Here is a 12,994-nt window from a genome sequence, read left to right on the forward strand (position 1 = left end):
GAGAGGGGGGAAGGAGAGAGATAGCAAGATGGACAAATAGATTGAACTAGAGATAGCCAAATAGAGATGGAGAGAGGATGAGAGAAATAGGGAGAGATAGAGGAAAAGATACATATATATTGGAAGAGAAAGAGATATGTAGGAAGAGAAAGTGAGAGAGAGGTAGAGATAAAGAGATAGATAGATAGATAGGGGGATAGAGAGGGAATGAGGGAGGGAGAGATGGGAATCTAAATAGAGAGAGAGAGAGAGAGAGAGAGATGTTGATGCAGGAGCATCCCCAGTTCATAGCAATCTTGCATCAACCAAAAACATTTTCTTTTATGTTTTGTTTTATGTTTGCAGTTTCAGTTTTCCTTTCTGTGTATCTTGGTTTTGTCTCACCAGATCCTGTGGAGTTAGATTCTACTTGAAGACTTGATCATCTCTCTTGCTTCCAGACCGCATCGCATTTGGATCATTTTCTGGCAAGATATTGCTACCAGTTTCCATGATAGTTTCCTGTTACTGGTTGCCTGGACCTATTCTGGTGATATATCGGAACCCCTTTTGAAGCTTGCAGAGCCTTGGGCGTTGATTCTGATGTTCCTTGGCATGTGGTCGACCTTTTCCCGCGATCTACGTTTCATCCTTTGGATTTTCTGGAGGAATCTCTTGGCGAAGTTTGACCTTGTTTATTTTGCACGTTAGGTCTTGTTCTTTGGGTTTTGATCCCTTTTGGGCTGACTGGATCCTTTGGATCAATATATATAATTATAATTGTGCATTAGAATGTAGTTAATCAAAGAATCAAGTAGCTAGACTGTGTGTAGAAGATAGATCTTAAAATTCAAGGTCTCAGTTGTGACCTATCCTACCAGGCCTGGGAGTCGGTATGTTGTAACCTAGTTGTTACCAGTTGGATGTAATCAAATTTCATGCAATAAAATAATCTATTTTGCATTGCCTCCATCATATCTTTGTGTTTCCATTGTGTTTACTCTTGTTGACCGATCTGAGCTGATCTCTTTGAGGTCCCTCCTCACCGGTGACAACTTCAAGTGGTATCAGAGTGAAGTTTCATTATGGAGGTTGCATGTCCTGAAATTTTCTTGTAGGGTGGCGGATTGCGGATCTAACCTACAGCTGCAGAGGACGAGCATGAACAATGGCACAAAGAGGAGCTAGGAATGGTGGAGCGCGTGGGAATGTAGACCTTGCTGTGATGGAGATGTTGTGAGGTATAGCAGCCCAGTTGGAAGCCATGGAGCTAGCCCAAAGAAGAGGTCGACATATTGAAGATGTAAGTGAAGATGAAGGAGAAGAAGCCGCAACAGAACAAGCAAACCTATCGACGGTTGATCCGGATGAGGAAAGGTTTTTGAGGGTTTTGAGTAGGTCGAATACTAAACCTCATTTTATCCCACCGGAATATGATGAAAAGTTAGATTCAGACGAGTTAATGGATTGGATCTCGGAGATGGAGAAGTATTTTGATTTTGAAAACACTACAAAAGAGAGGAAGGTGAAATATGCTTGTACCCAGTTGAAAGGTCATGCATTTCTTTGGTGGAAGCATTTGTAAGTTTACAGACAAAGAAGAGGTAAACAGAATATTATCAAGTGGATCTATTCTTAAAGTTGTAGAATTTGAGACAGAAGGAATCTAGTGTGAAGGAGTACTATTGGCTCCTTTTTATGTTGAACAACAAAATCAAAAACCAGTATAATCTACAACCAAATTTTGAAAGGTAGCCAACCTCAACTATGATTTCAAAGGATTAACTGGACCAACTTAACAAGGATATTTAATCCTTCTTCTCTTCAGGCTCTGCAAGGCCTAGGTGGGTTTACATGTGATGCATTGAATCAGACCCATTACACACAAGACGACATCACCAAAAGAAGATGGATCTCAAAAAAGGTTCAAAAACAAGGAGGGTACCGTAGATGGGCTAGATCTACACTTACAACTCAACAATGTTTGAATCATGAGATAGATGGACACAACCATAGAACAGAAAACAAAAGATATTCTGATTTTTGTTTTTTAAATGATGTTTGGACAATCCTTCAACATTGTAAAAGACCAGTGCCTAATCCTGGCCACAGAGTCATGCATAAAACTGGAAGAGAGATCTCAATTACAAGTTTCTTTCCACATTAAATTCTCATGTATTAATGTCTTACATTAATACAATCCTCTGCTCTGTCACAAAACCATACTTATATATCCAATATACATTCAAAATCATTAATGCTGGGTTTCAGGATTTAAATTCTTCCTTGAAGAATACCCAAAAGGCAAACATTACACTCTTAGAGAAGGCTAAAAGAGACAATTCCAAATTATCCTTGACAATATGAAATTGAATGAATTTGGATACATTTTTGGAGACAATTTCATGGAAAATCACACATGCCTTGCATATGTGTAAACCTGCAAACTGAAACAAATCCTACAACAAAGACAAAACTGGAAACCCAAAATAGCACACTGTCATTTGCAAAAAATGAAAAATGTCATCATTGGAACCTGCAATTTTGGATTTCTCCCTTGGAGAAAATCTCTCAAAAATTAGAACCCTTACAATTGAGAAGAATTGGGAATAAGAAGGAGAGGGAAAAAGATCAGAATCCATCAGAATTTGCCAAGTGTCTTTTCTTCTAACTGAATTTCACTTTCCTTTCTCTTTCCCATGGAAAATTCTCTTGAAATATCCCATATTTTTTGAATCTAACTCCATAACTGCATTCCTCATCCCAAGAGCTTTTCGGTGATATATAATACTTGGTATTTTGGGCAAAAATGGACCTCTGGGCGAATTAATCTTGAATATGGATCCATCATTTAAATTTTTCGAATTTCTCTATAGTTGAAACTATATCATTTAATTTTGATTTTTCATCCATTTTTTGCCCTTGACGCCCTACCATGTGGCAGCTTCCGTTTGGCTGATGGGATCCATTGGGATGACACCTCACTGATTAGCCACCTAGACTACCTCGTCTGTTAGGGTTCCCACAGATACTGAGAGGGGGGGGGGTGAATCAGTATCTAACCGGTAATGTAATTTTCTTGAAACTGAATATGCAAAACATAAAGTAACAGTATACCGGTATGCAAGAATTAATGTAAATAACAGAATCAAAAACATCCACATGAAAAGAACACCATAACACAAGATGTTTAACGAGGAAACCCGGTGTAGGAAAAACCTCGGTGGGATTTGTGACCCACAATATTCACTTACTAGCCAATAAGAGAATATTACTTACAATAGGGGCCTGCACATGCAGGAAGGCCAACTGCCTAGAGCACACTGCTCAATAAGAAGTCACACTGACTTACAATGAGGATTTACACAAATCCAATATTCTGTACTGCTTTACAATAGCATCTTCAATGCCAGATTCAGTACCGGTTCTTGCTCTGTTCTTTACATATACCCTTGACCTACAATTCCCACATTAGGTCTGCCCTATAATTTATTTATGCTTCCTATCCATATCCTACAAATGTCTACAATGATCTCTTTTATATACAAGAGTCATTTTACAATTTGCCAAGTCGGCCTACAATAATAAACAAAATATTACATATCAAAAATCCTATCGGCCTCTGTGCCGGTATACATGTTCTTTTATGTGTCGGTATACATCATCTGTGTCGGTGTCGGTGTAGAGTGATCTTGCTGATGTCGGTGCATTGTCTTGTTTGAATAATGCTTTGCCGGTATAATGTCTTGCCGGTGCCATAGGATTGCAAGGTTGCTTGTGTGATGCTTTGCCGGTATAATGTCTTGCCGGTGCCATAGGATTGCAAGGTTGCCATCAATGACAAAACCTTCAATCACACACAATGTCTCATTGGAGTGTCCATATGCCAACATCATCACTGCCACCTATGCACCACTGGACTGCCATCTGTACGCCACATCATTGCCACTGGACGGGACCCGCGAGCTAGACCTCCACCTGGACCTACCACTTGTCTTTCGCCATTTAGCAATGGCTAACGAGCTTGCATCTTCGGGTCACAAAGTCACGTCGGCCGTCAGATCATCTTGAACCTGCAAGGTCTTTAACCTTTGCCATTTGAGCACGTGCTTTTCGCCATTTCATGATGGTTATTCTTCAAGCGTCTTTCCTTCACGAGATCACGTGCACCGTCCGATCTCCTCAACTTGCTCCCTTGTTAATCCGCTCTTTCTCTGTAAAACTTGCCTCGGTAACCGTGCTTGCGTGGGGTCCACTTGGTCATCACTTGGCCTCCTTGGTCACTTCAGGAAGCGCACTCACACGTGCGGGGTCCACTTGGGTGCCCAACCAACACCTTGCGTCAAAAGCCTCTTGAGGCTTTGACACTATGGTAGTGTGAAGTCTTGTTTAAAAATATCAAAAATAACCCCTGCCCAGCGAATGTGGGATAAAGTGTTTTTGCCTGGGACTGTGCATTCTTGAAAGTTTCTGAGTGTTTTCATGGCTGGCAATGCATTTGCTTGAAAAAATTTAATGCCTTTCTTCTTGCTACGTGGGAGGAGATTGGATGGCCTTTTACATGCCAATGCAAACTTTGAAATTTGTTTTTTTTAAAACCCTGTTCACCAGTCACGTGGGAGGCAAGGAGGAGAATTTAGCTTTGAACCTACCATTTAAATTTGTTGAAGGTTGTTATAGGCCTCTTCCACTGCATACCACACATTTGCTACAAGTTTCTAAACCTCTTTTTCAATGCCATTCTCCAACCATGGCATTTGATTTGTTTAATTTTAACTTTCAGCAGTCAATTCTAACTCATGGCAGGGAGGAGGGAGGATTGGGCATTATGCACTTGCTAGAAGTTTCAACTCTTTTTTTTTAAAACCACACCATTGCATTTGCTGCTAAAAATTTCTGAATTGCCCCTTTCTCATTTGTGCAGGGAGGACGTTGGCTTGCTTTCCAAATGAAATTTGCTTGGAAGCCTTTGTTGTTGCCTTTGATTTAAAGTCTATTTGCTGCTCAAACTTCAATGGCTCTTCAACACCATTCACCACAGCAGGAGGACTGGTAAAAGAAAGGCATTTCAATATGCCAATTGCATTTGCTAAGAAAGTTTTAATTTCAGATTTTCACCATGCCTTTCACATTTCTTTCAACTTCCTTTGTATTGTTGTAGCTGCTCTTTCCGTTATCAAACTGTCAAAATCTCTTTGACTCTATCTTTGCTGCTCTTATTGTCTTTAATTACTATAAGAGTTGTCCATAGGCATTTTCAAATCACTGTGTTTGTGCCCGAACTATGTTCTTGGATAATCTTATATGGGTTTATTCCTTCTTTTCTTCATAGTAGCTATGAATGGAAAATGAGAACTAAACATATGACATATTGATCCCAATTTTTCAAAACCATAAAATTCTATAAAAGCCTCTCAGTTATATGCCCACATAATGAAATGAAGTCATCTCCTACTAAACCAATTTGCCAACAAAATCAATGCACGAGCATGAGCTAGGTCGGGCCCTAAAGTGGGTCCAACTAAAAAAAAAATTGTTTTCATGCAACTGACCTTTGTAATGCTTCAAGAACCTTAAACACACCTCTGGAATCGATCGACACCATTTTCATATCATTAAATTGAGTTCTGCAACTTTCAAGTGCCTGCGCCACATTTTCGCATTTAATCGCGAAGACGTAATTTTCAAACCGGTCAAAACACCTTTCTGGACCTCGTCGTCTAACAGGTGTGTACTCTAATATACAAGCATGAACTCTACCAAGCGGTTTTTCAAAACGAATCCCAAGCGAAGAGATATTAATTGTCGAAAATGACCAACTGGCTTTGTCGGCATTGCGGACCTGATGAAGTCAATGTTCAGGCAACACATGATGCCTTTCTTAAAAATATCAAACGACCTCTATAGACCCTCAAATTTGAGGTATGGGTACCTTGAAGTACATATTAAAACTTAGAATACTCAGTTCGACCAAAAGGATGATTGGGTGCAAATGGCGCGCTCATGAAAATAGCAACTTTAACTGATACGACAATGAAAGTACGAATCACTGAAACAGATGGCCTAAGAAACCCTTTTGAAAACCGATCAAACGGATTGGCAACAACTTGAAATTTGAAACATAGTTTTTCATTTGTATCAAAAATAGCTCGAAATAACATTTTGGCATGACATTCACTGGGGCAACTTTTACACTTATGCAAAACAGGGCCTCAACTAGGTGCTGAAACAGGGACTTGTCAAACAACACAAACTGCCAACAGATTGAGCTTGGAAAACTGAGCAAATGGATTGCAAGAAACTTGAAATTTTGTACGAAGACACACTTTTATGAATAGAATTCAATCCATTTTTAAATTCTTCATGACGATCAACATGGCAAAAGATATAAACACTCAAAGTAGGCTACTCAATAAAATCTGCATTTGTGCCTAAAATGCACTTTCAGCTCACCCCTTGAAATGGGTACCTAATAAATTGATCCAAACTAAAATTTGAAAGTTTCACATCACTACATAGGTCAAATGAAAGGTGTAGGACACACTTCCCAAGCCTTACCCCCTGAAAATCAATTGGCTCCATTTTACCCTCTCTCTAACTAGGTCATTCAAACTGACTCATTTTTTATCATTTGGAAATGCAGGGCAAAACTTTGAAATGGGCCTCTCAAATTCACTCAAATTTAAAGAGTCCCAACAAGTACACCAAAGCATTTTACAAGTTGAATATCATATATGGACATGTTGATGATGAAGTTGAACAAGTTACAAGATATTTGAACAGATTATGGATGTCTATACAAGATGAATTGAGTATGATCAAATTGGAGAGTGTTGAAGAGGCTTAACAATATGCCCTTAAGGCAGAAGAGAAGTTGAACAAAAGACATGAGCAGAGGCAGAGAGGTAGAGGTGGAAGGTTTACCGGAAGAATATTTCAAGGAGGAAGAGGATATACCAAAGGAAGAGGAACCAGTACAGATCACAACAAGGACAAGGAAGTAAGAAAAGAAGATAATTCATACCAGAAGGATGATAGAAACTTCTAGCAGAGGAGAGAACCAGATGGTTACCGGGATGAGAACTTTGGAAGACAAGACAAGAGGACATTTAGAGGAACTTTCTATAAGTATGGAGGAGAAGGACATCATGCATTCGAGTGTAAGAATACAAAAACCACCAGAAGAGCAATAGTGGTGGAAGAAAACCCCACCAGATCAAATAATAAACCGGAAGATGGAGAACTGTTGATGATGAGGAAAGGCTCGTGTCATACCGGAGGAAATGAAGAGCCCTTGCAGAGGAAGAATTTGTTCAAAACCATATGTAAGGTATCCGGTAAGTGTTGTAAAGTTGTTATTGACAGTGGTCGTTCAGATAATCTTGTTTTAGAAGAGATGGTGAATGATCAGGATTAATTGGGAAAATATTGAAATCTAATTTTTCCAAAATTTTATATGTTTTAGTAAATTGCAATTTTGAGGTCTTCGGTGCATTTTTGGACAAATATGGTGGGAAACATGATGAGACATCATGGATGTTTCTGAAATTTGGTTCTAGATTATTTGAGTACCTTTCCAAAGCATCAAATGGTTTGTAATTCGGAGCTAGGATGAGAAAGTTATGCCTTCTCAAAGTGGACTGAAATTTTATATTTAGTTTTTTTGATAATTTTGATAGTTTTAATAGTTTAATTGTAATAAACATTATGATGACTCTTCATTTCAAATTCCAAGGGATTTGTGTGACCCTTGGGATACATTTGACTTATATAAACTCCAATTTTGAATAGAATGGAGACAGTTTTTGGTTTGCAATCTTCTTGTTGTCAATTTCTTTTTTTTGTGTTGAAATCTACAATACCGCAAGTATCACACTAGGTATTGTAATCTGGTTTTCATAAATCAGATCAGTGAATAAGTTGAAATTAGAGATATTGAAACACCCTAAGCCTTATCAGATAGCATGGATTCAAGATGAACATAAGTTGTTAGTAAGTGAACAATGTTTGTTGAAATTGAAAATTGGGAATTATCATGATAAAGTCTTGCGTGATATTATGCCTATAGATATTTGTCACCTTTTGTTGGGTAGAACCTGGCAGTTTGATAGACAGACATTACATGATGGGAAGAAGAATACATACACTATTGTGGCCAATGGAATGAAGCAAACCTTGTTGCCTTTGGAGGAACCTTTGAAGAATGAAGTCTGTACGAATGCTAGAATTTGTTTAGTAGATGGAAGGAAATTTGTGGATGGACTTATACATGAGAATGTGTGCTTTGTCTTAATTCCTAAGAAGACTGAGAAACCAGAACCGGAAGGAGAACACCCGAAAGAGAAAAAAGATTTGTTGACAGAGTATGAGGACATCATTTCAGACAATGTACCTGATGGATTGCCACCTGAAAGAAGTATTAGTCATTGCATGGACTTGGTTCCCGGAGCTAGTTTTCCTAACAAAGTTGCACACCGGTTGACACTGACATAGAATGAAGAACTAAATAGACAAGTGCAGGAGTTGTTGAAGAAAGATTTGATCAGGGAAAGTCTAAGCCCTTGTGTGGTACCAGTAGTATTAGCACCTAAGAAGAATGGAGAGTGGAGAATGTGTACGGATTCCAAAGCAATAAACAAGATCACAATGAAATACTGGTTTCCTTTGCCTAGGATGGATGACATAATGGACTGTTTGAGTGGAGCCAGATACTTTACAAAGATAGATTTGAAGAGTGGTATCATCAGATCAGGATCAAAGAAGGTGATGAGTGGAAGACAACATTTAAGACAAATGAAGGACTGTAAAAATGGTTGGTGATGCCTTTTGGATTGACTAATGCACCGAGTACTTTCATGAGGCTGATGAATGTGGTATTGCAGAAATTCTTGGGTAAGTTTGTTATTGTATATTTGGATGACATTCTAATTTTTAGTAACACAAAAAAGGAGCATTTGTTGCAATTAAGACAAGTTTTGCAAAGATTGAGAGAAGAGAAGTTGTTGATCAATATCAAGAAGTGTACTTTCATGAAGGATGTGTTAGTCTATATGGAGTTTGTGATATTAGAGGATGGTTTAAAGATGGACCCTAAGAAAGTGAAAGAAATAGTTGAATGGCCTACATCAAAAAGCATTGGAGAGGTAAGATCATTTCATCGATTGGCTAGTTTTTACCGAGAGTTTATCAGAAAATTTAGTTCAGTTTGTAACCTTATGACTGAGACCATGAGAGGAGATCAGAAGGAATTCAAGTGGACCACCAAAGCAAACAAAAGTTTTGAACTGTTGAAGAAGAAAGTGATTGAGTAGCCTGTGTTAGCTTTACCAGATTTCAATAAGGTATTTCAAGTGGATTGTGATGCAAGTGGAACAACAATAGGAGCAGTCTTGAGTCAAGAAGGAAGAGCCGTAGCTTATTTCAGTGAGAAATTGAATGATACCCGAAGGAGATATTCAGTTTATGATCAAGAGTTTTATGCCATAGTTCAAGCCTTGAAAAAGTGGAGACATTACTTGTTGCCTAAGGAGTTTATGTTGTATACAGATCATCAAGCTTTGCAATATTTGAACAGTTAGAGTAAGTTGAATCAGAGACATATGAGATGGGTATAATTTTTGCAAAGTTACACCTTTGTGTTGAAGCATAGAAGTGGGAAATCTAACAAAGTTGTTGATGCGTTGAGTAGGAGAAGGAATTTGCTGACAAAGATGAGAGTGACAGTATTAGGATTTGAAGACCTTGTATGATGATGACTCATATTTTGCAGAACCTTGGAAAGCATGTAGAGAACCGATTATGGTAGACATAAGCAAATGGTTGGATTATTTCATTCAGGATGAGATGTTATTTAGAGGAGTTTAGTTGTGCATACCTAAGAGTTCTATGAGGGAGAATTTGATAAAGGAGAAACACAGTGGAGGACTAGCTGGACATTTTGGCATTGACAAAATAGTAGCATTGGTGAGTGAGCAGTACTTTTGGCCCTAGATTCATAAGGATGTTAAGAGATATGTGCAGATTTGTGGAGTTTGTCAAGTTGAAAAAGGTAGTAGTCAGAATGTGGGATTGTATAAACCTTTGACAGTATCGGTAAGACCTTGGGAGGATATAAGCATGGATTTTGTACTTGGATTACCTAAGACACCGAGAGGGAATGATTCTATATTTGTGGTAGTGGATAGATTCTTGAAGATGGCTCATTTCATACCTTGTAAGAAGACATCAGATGCATTGCATGTAGTAGACCTGTTTTTCAAGGAAGTAGTGAGATTGCATGGATTACCTAAGAGCATAGCTTAAGATAGAGACACTAAGTTTGTTGGTTATTTTTGGAGAATACTTTGGAAGAAGATGAAGACAGATTTGAAGTTCAGTTCTACTTTTCATCCACAAATTTGGATAGACATAAGTTGTTAACCAAAATTTGGGAAACTTGTTGAGATGTTTAGTGGGAGATAAAACCGGAAGTTGGCATTTGATTCTTGCACAAGAAGACTTTGCCTACAACAATTCAGTGAATAGAAGTACCGAAAAAACACCTTTTGAGATTGTTATCGGAGTGCATCCTAGAGGGATATCAGAATTGAGAGACATTACTAGTGAAGACTGGAGGAGTTCAGAAGCATAAGACTTTACAAATCACATAGCAACATTGCATATTTAGGTTAAACAACATTTGGAAGACATGAACAACAAGTATAAGGAGAAGGCAGATGAGAAAAGGAGACATAAGGAATTTGAAGTTGGCAATGAAGTGATGGTATATCTGAGAAAAGAGAGATTCCTGTTTGGAACTTATAACAAGTTGCAGATGAAGAAGTTTGGACCTTGCAGGATTTTGAGGAAGATCAGTTCTAGAAATGCATATGAAGTGGAGTTACCTCATGAGTACCATGAACCAGAATCCAGTGAGAAGAGTGTTGTAGAATTGGATAAACAGTTGTCCCAGAAGGAACCATATCAAATTGAAGAGATTTTGGACAGTAGGATTGGGCGTAGTACCCGAAGCAGTCAGTATAAGGAATATCTTGTGAAGTGGAAGGAAAAACCAGTTGAATATTCATCTTGTATTTCTTAGGAAGAGGTAGACCGCCTTGGTTTCCCTCTGAACTCAACAAAGTGAGAGGCTTACTTTTTTAATAACCCCAAATGTCTGATGCAAGAGCATCCCCGGTTCAAAGCAATCTTACATCAACCAAAAACATTTTCCTTTCTATTTTGTTTTCTATTTGTAGTTTCAATTTTCCTTTCTGTGTGTCCCGGTTTTGGCTCAGCAGATCCTATGGAGTTGGATTCTACTTGAAGACTTGATCATCTTTCTTACTCTCAGACCACATTGTATTTGGATCATTTTTCAGCAAGATATCGCTACCGATTTCCATGACAGTTTCCTATTACTGGTTGTTCCTTTGTTACCGGTTGCCTGGACCTATTCTGGTGATCTACCGGAACCCCTTTCAAAGCTTGTGGAGCCTTGGGTGTTCATTCTGATGTTTCTTGGTGTGTGGCGGACCTTTTCCCATGATCTATGTTTCATCCTTTGGATTTTCTGAAGGAATCTCTTGGCAGAGGCCGACCTTGTTTATTTTGCATGTTAGGTCTTATTCTTTGGGTTTTGATCCCTTTTGGGCCAATTGGATCCTTTGGATTGGTATATATAATTGTAATTGTGCATTAGAATGTAGTCAATCAGAGAATCAACTAACTAGACTATGCGTAGAAGATAGATCTTAAGATTCAAGGTCCTGGTTGTGACCTATTCTACCAGGCCTGGGAGCTGGTATGTTGTAACCCGATTGTTACCAGTTGGATGTAATCAAATTTAATGCAATAAAATAATCTCTTTTGCATTGCCTCCATCATATCTTTTTGTTTTCATTGTGTTTACTCTTGCTAGCCGGTCCAGACTAATCTCTTTGAGGTCCCTCCTCACTGGTAACTGCTTCAGATGTGTAAAGAAAGAGAATGTGTATGAGAATATGAAAATACGTGTACAAGGAAAAGATTACGAGAATATTCCTTTAGGGTTAGGGTTATTCTTTGTTAGTTGAATTTGTATGTTGCCCTAAAATTGCATGTTATAAGTGGTTGGAATTCTTAAGGCATGGTAATGGTGTTCTACTAATTTACTAGATAATAAGAAAAGATTGGATGGAGACCTATGTTCTGTGGATGAAGCCCATCTTGGGTGAACTGCGTTAAATCTTTGTGTTATTTTGTGTTGTGTTTTTCTTCATCTTTGTATGTTTGTATCTGCATATAATTGTTAATTTGTATTTGCTTCAGATTTGCCTAAACTCTAACACTAAGTGCTCAAGTTGGGGGCATACTTCACATAGCAACGGGATTTTGGAGAGGAGGACAAGGAAGATTTATGGCATAGGGAGCATCATGGGGAAGTTCATTTTCTTTTGTTTATTTCCTAACTATCTTCTTATTTTAATCTTCTTTGATAATGTTTTGAATGAATTTGTTTTCATGTTTTGCTTATGGTTGAAGGACACACGACATCCTTAAATTATTGGCATGAAATAAGTAACTAAAAGTTAGTTGCTCTCTCTCTTTCTGTCTCTCTCTATAAACATTTATTTTAGGTTTTAAGTTGAAATTTATTTTATTATATAAATTAAAATAAAATTCAAATATAAATATTCTACAATAAATAAAATTTTAATAATACAAACAATATAAATTAAATTAATTCTTATATCTTTACGTTGAAGGCATATTACACTCACATATGGATGCAAAAACGTCTCTCAATAAAAACTAGAAACATTTAATTTGACATGTTTGTACTTAAATACGTGAAAAATAAAAAGAATATTTTATTCACAATAGTTAGTGCGAGTACCTACAACCTTTCATGGTTATTCACAAAAAATATTTTGCAAAAATTTAATGTGTCAGTTTTTTGAAATCAAAATAAACTACCACAATGAGAAGAATGTTACGAGAATTTTCTTAAAACAAAAATTGATAAACGAGGGTGTATATATGTCTCCTCGTGTTT

This window comes from Cryptomeria japonica, chromosome 4, assembly GCF_030272615.1.
Source record: "Cryptomeria japonica chromosome 4, Sugi_1.0, whole genome shotgun sequence".
NCBI classification, from domain to species: domain Eukaryota; kingdom Viridiplantae; phylum Streptophyta; class Pinopsida; order Cupressales; family Cupressaceae; genus Cryptomeria; species Cryptomeria japonica.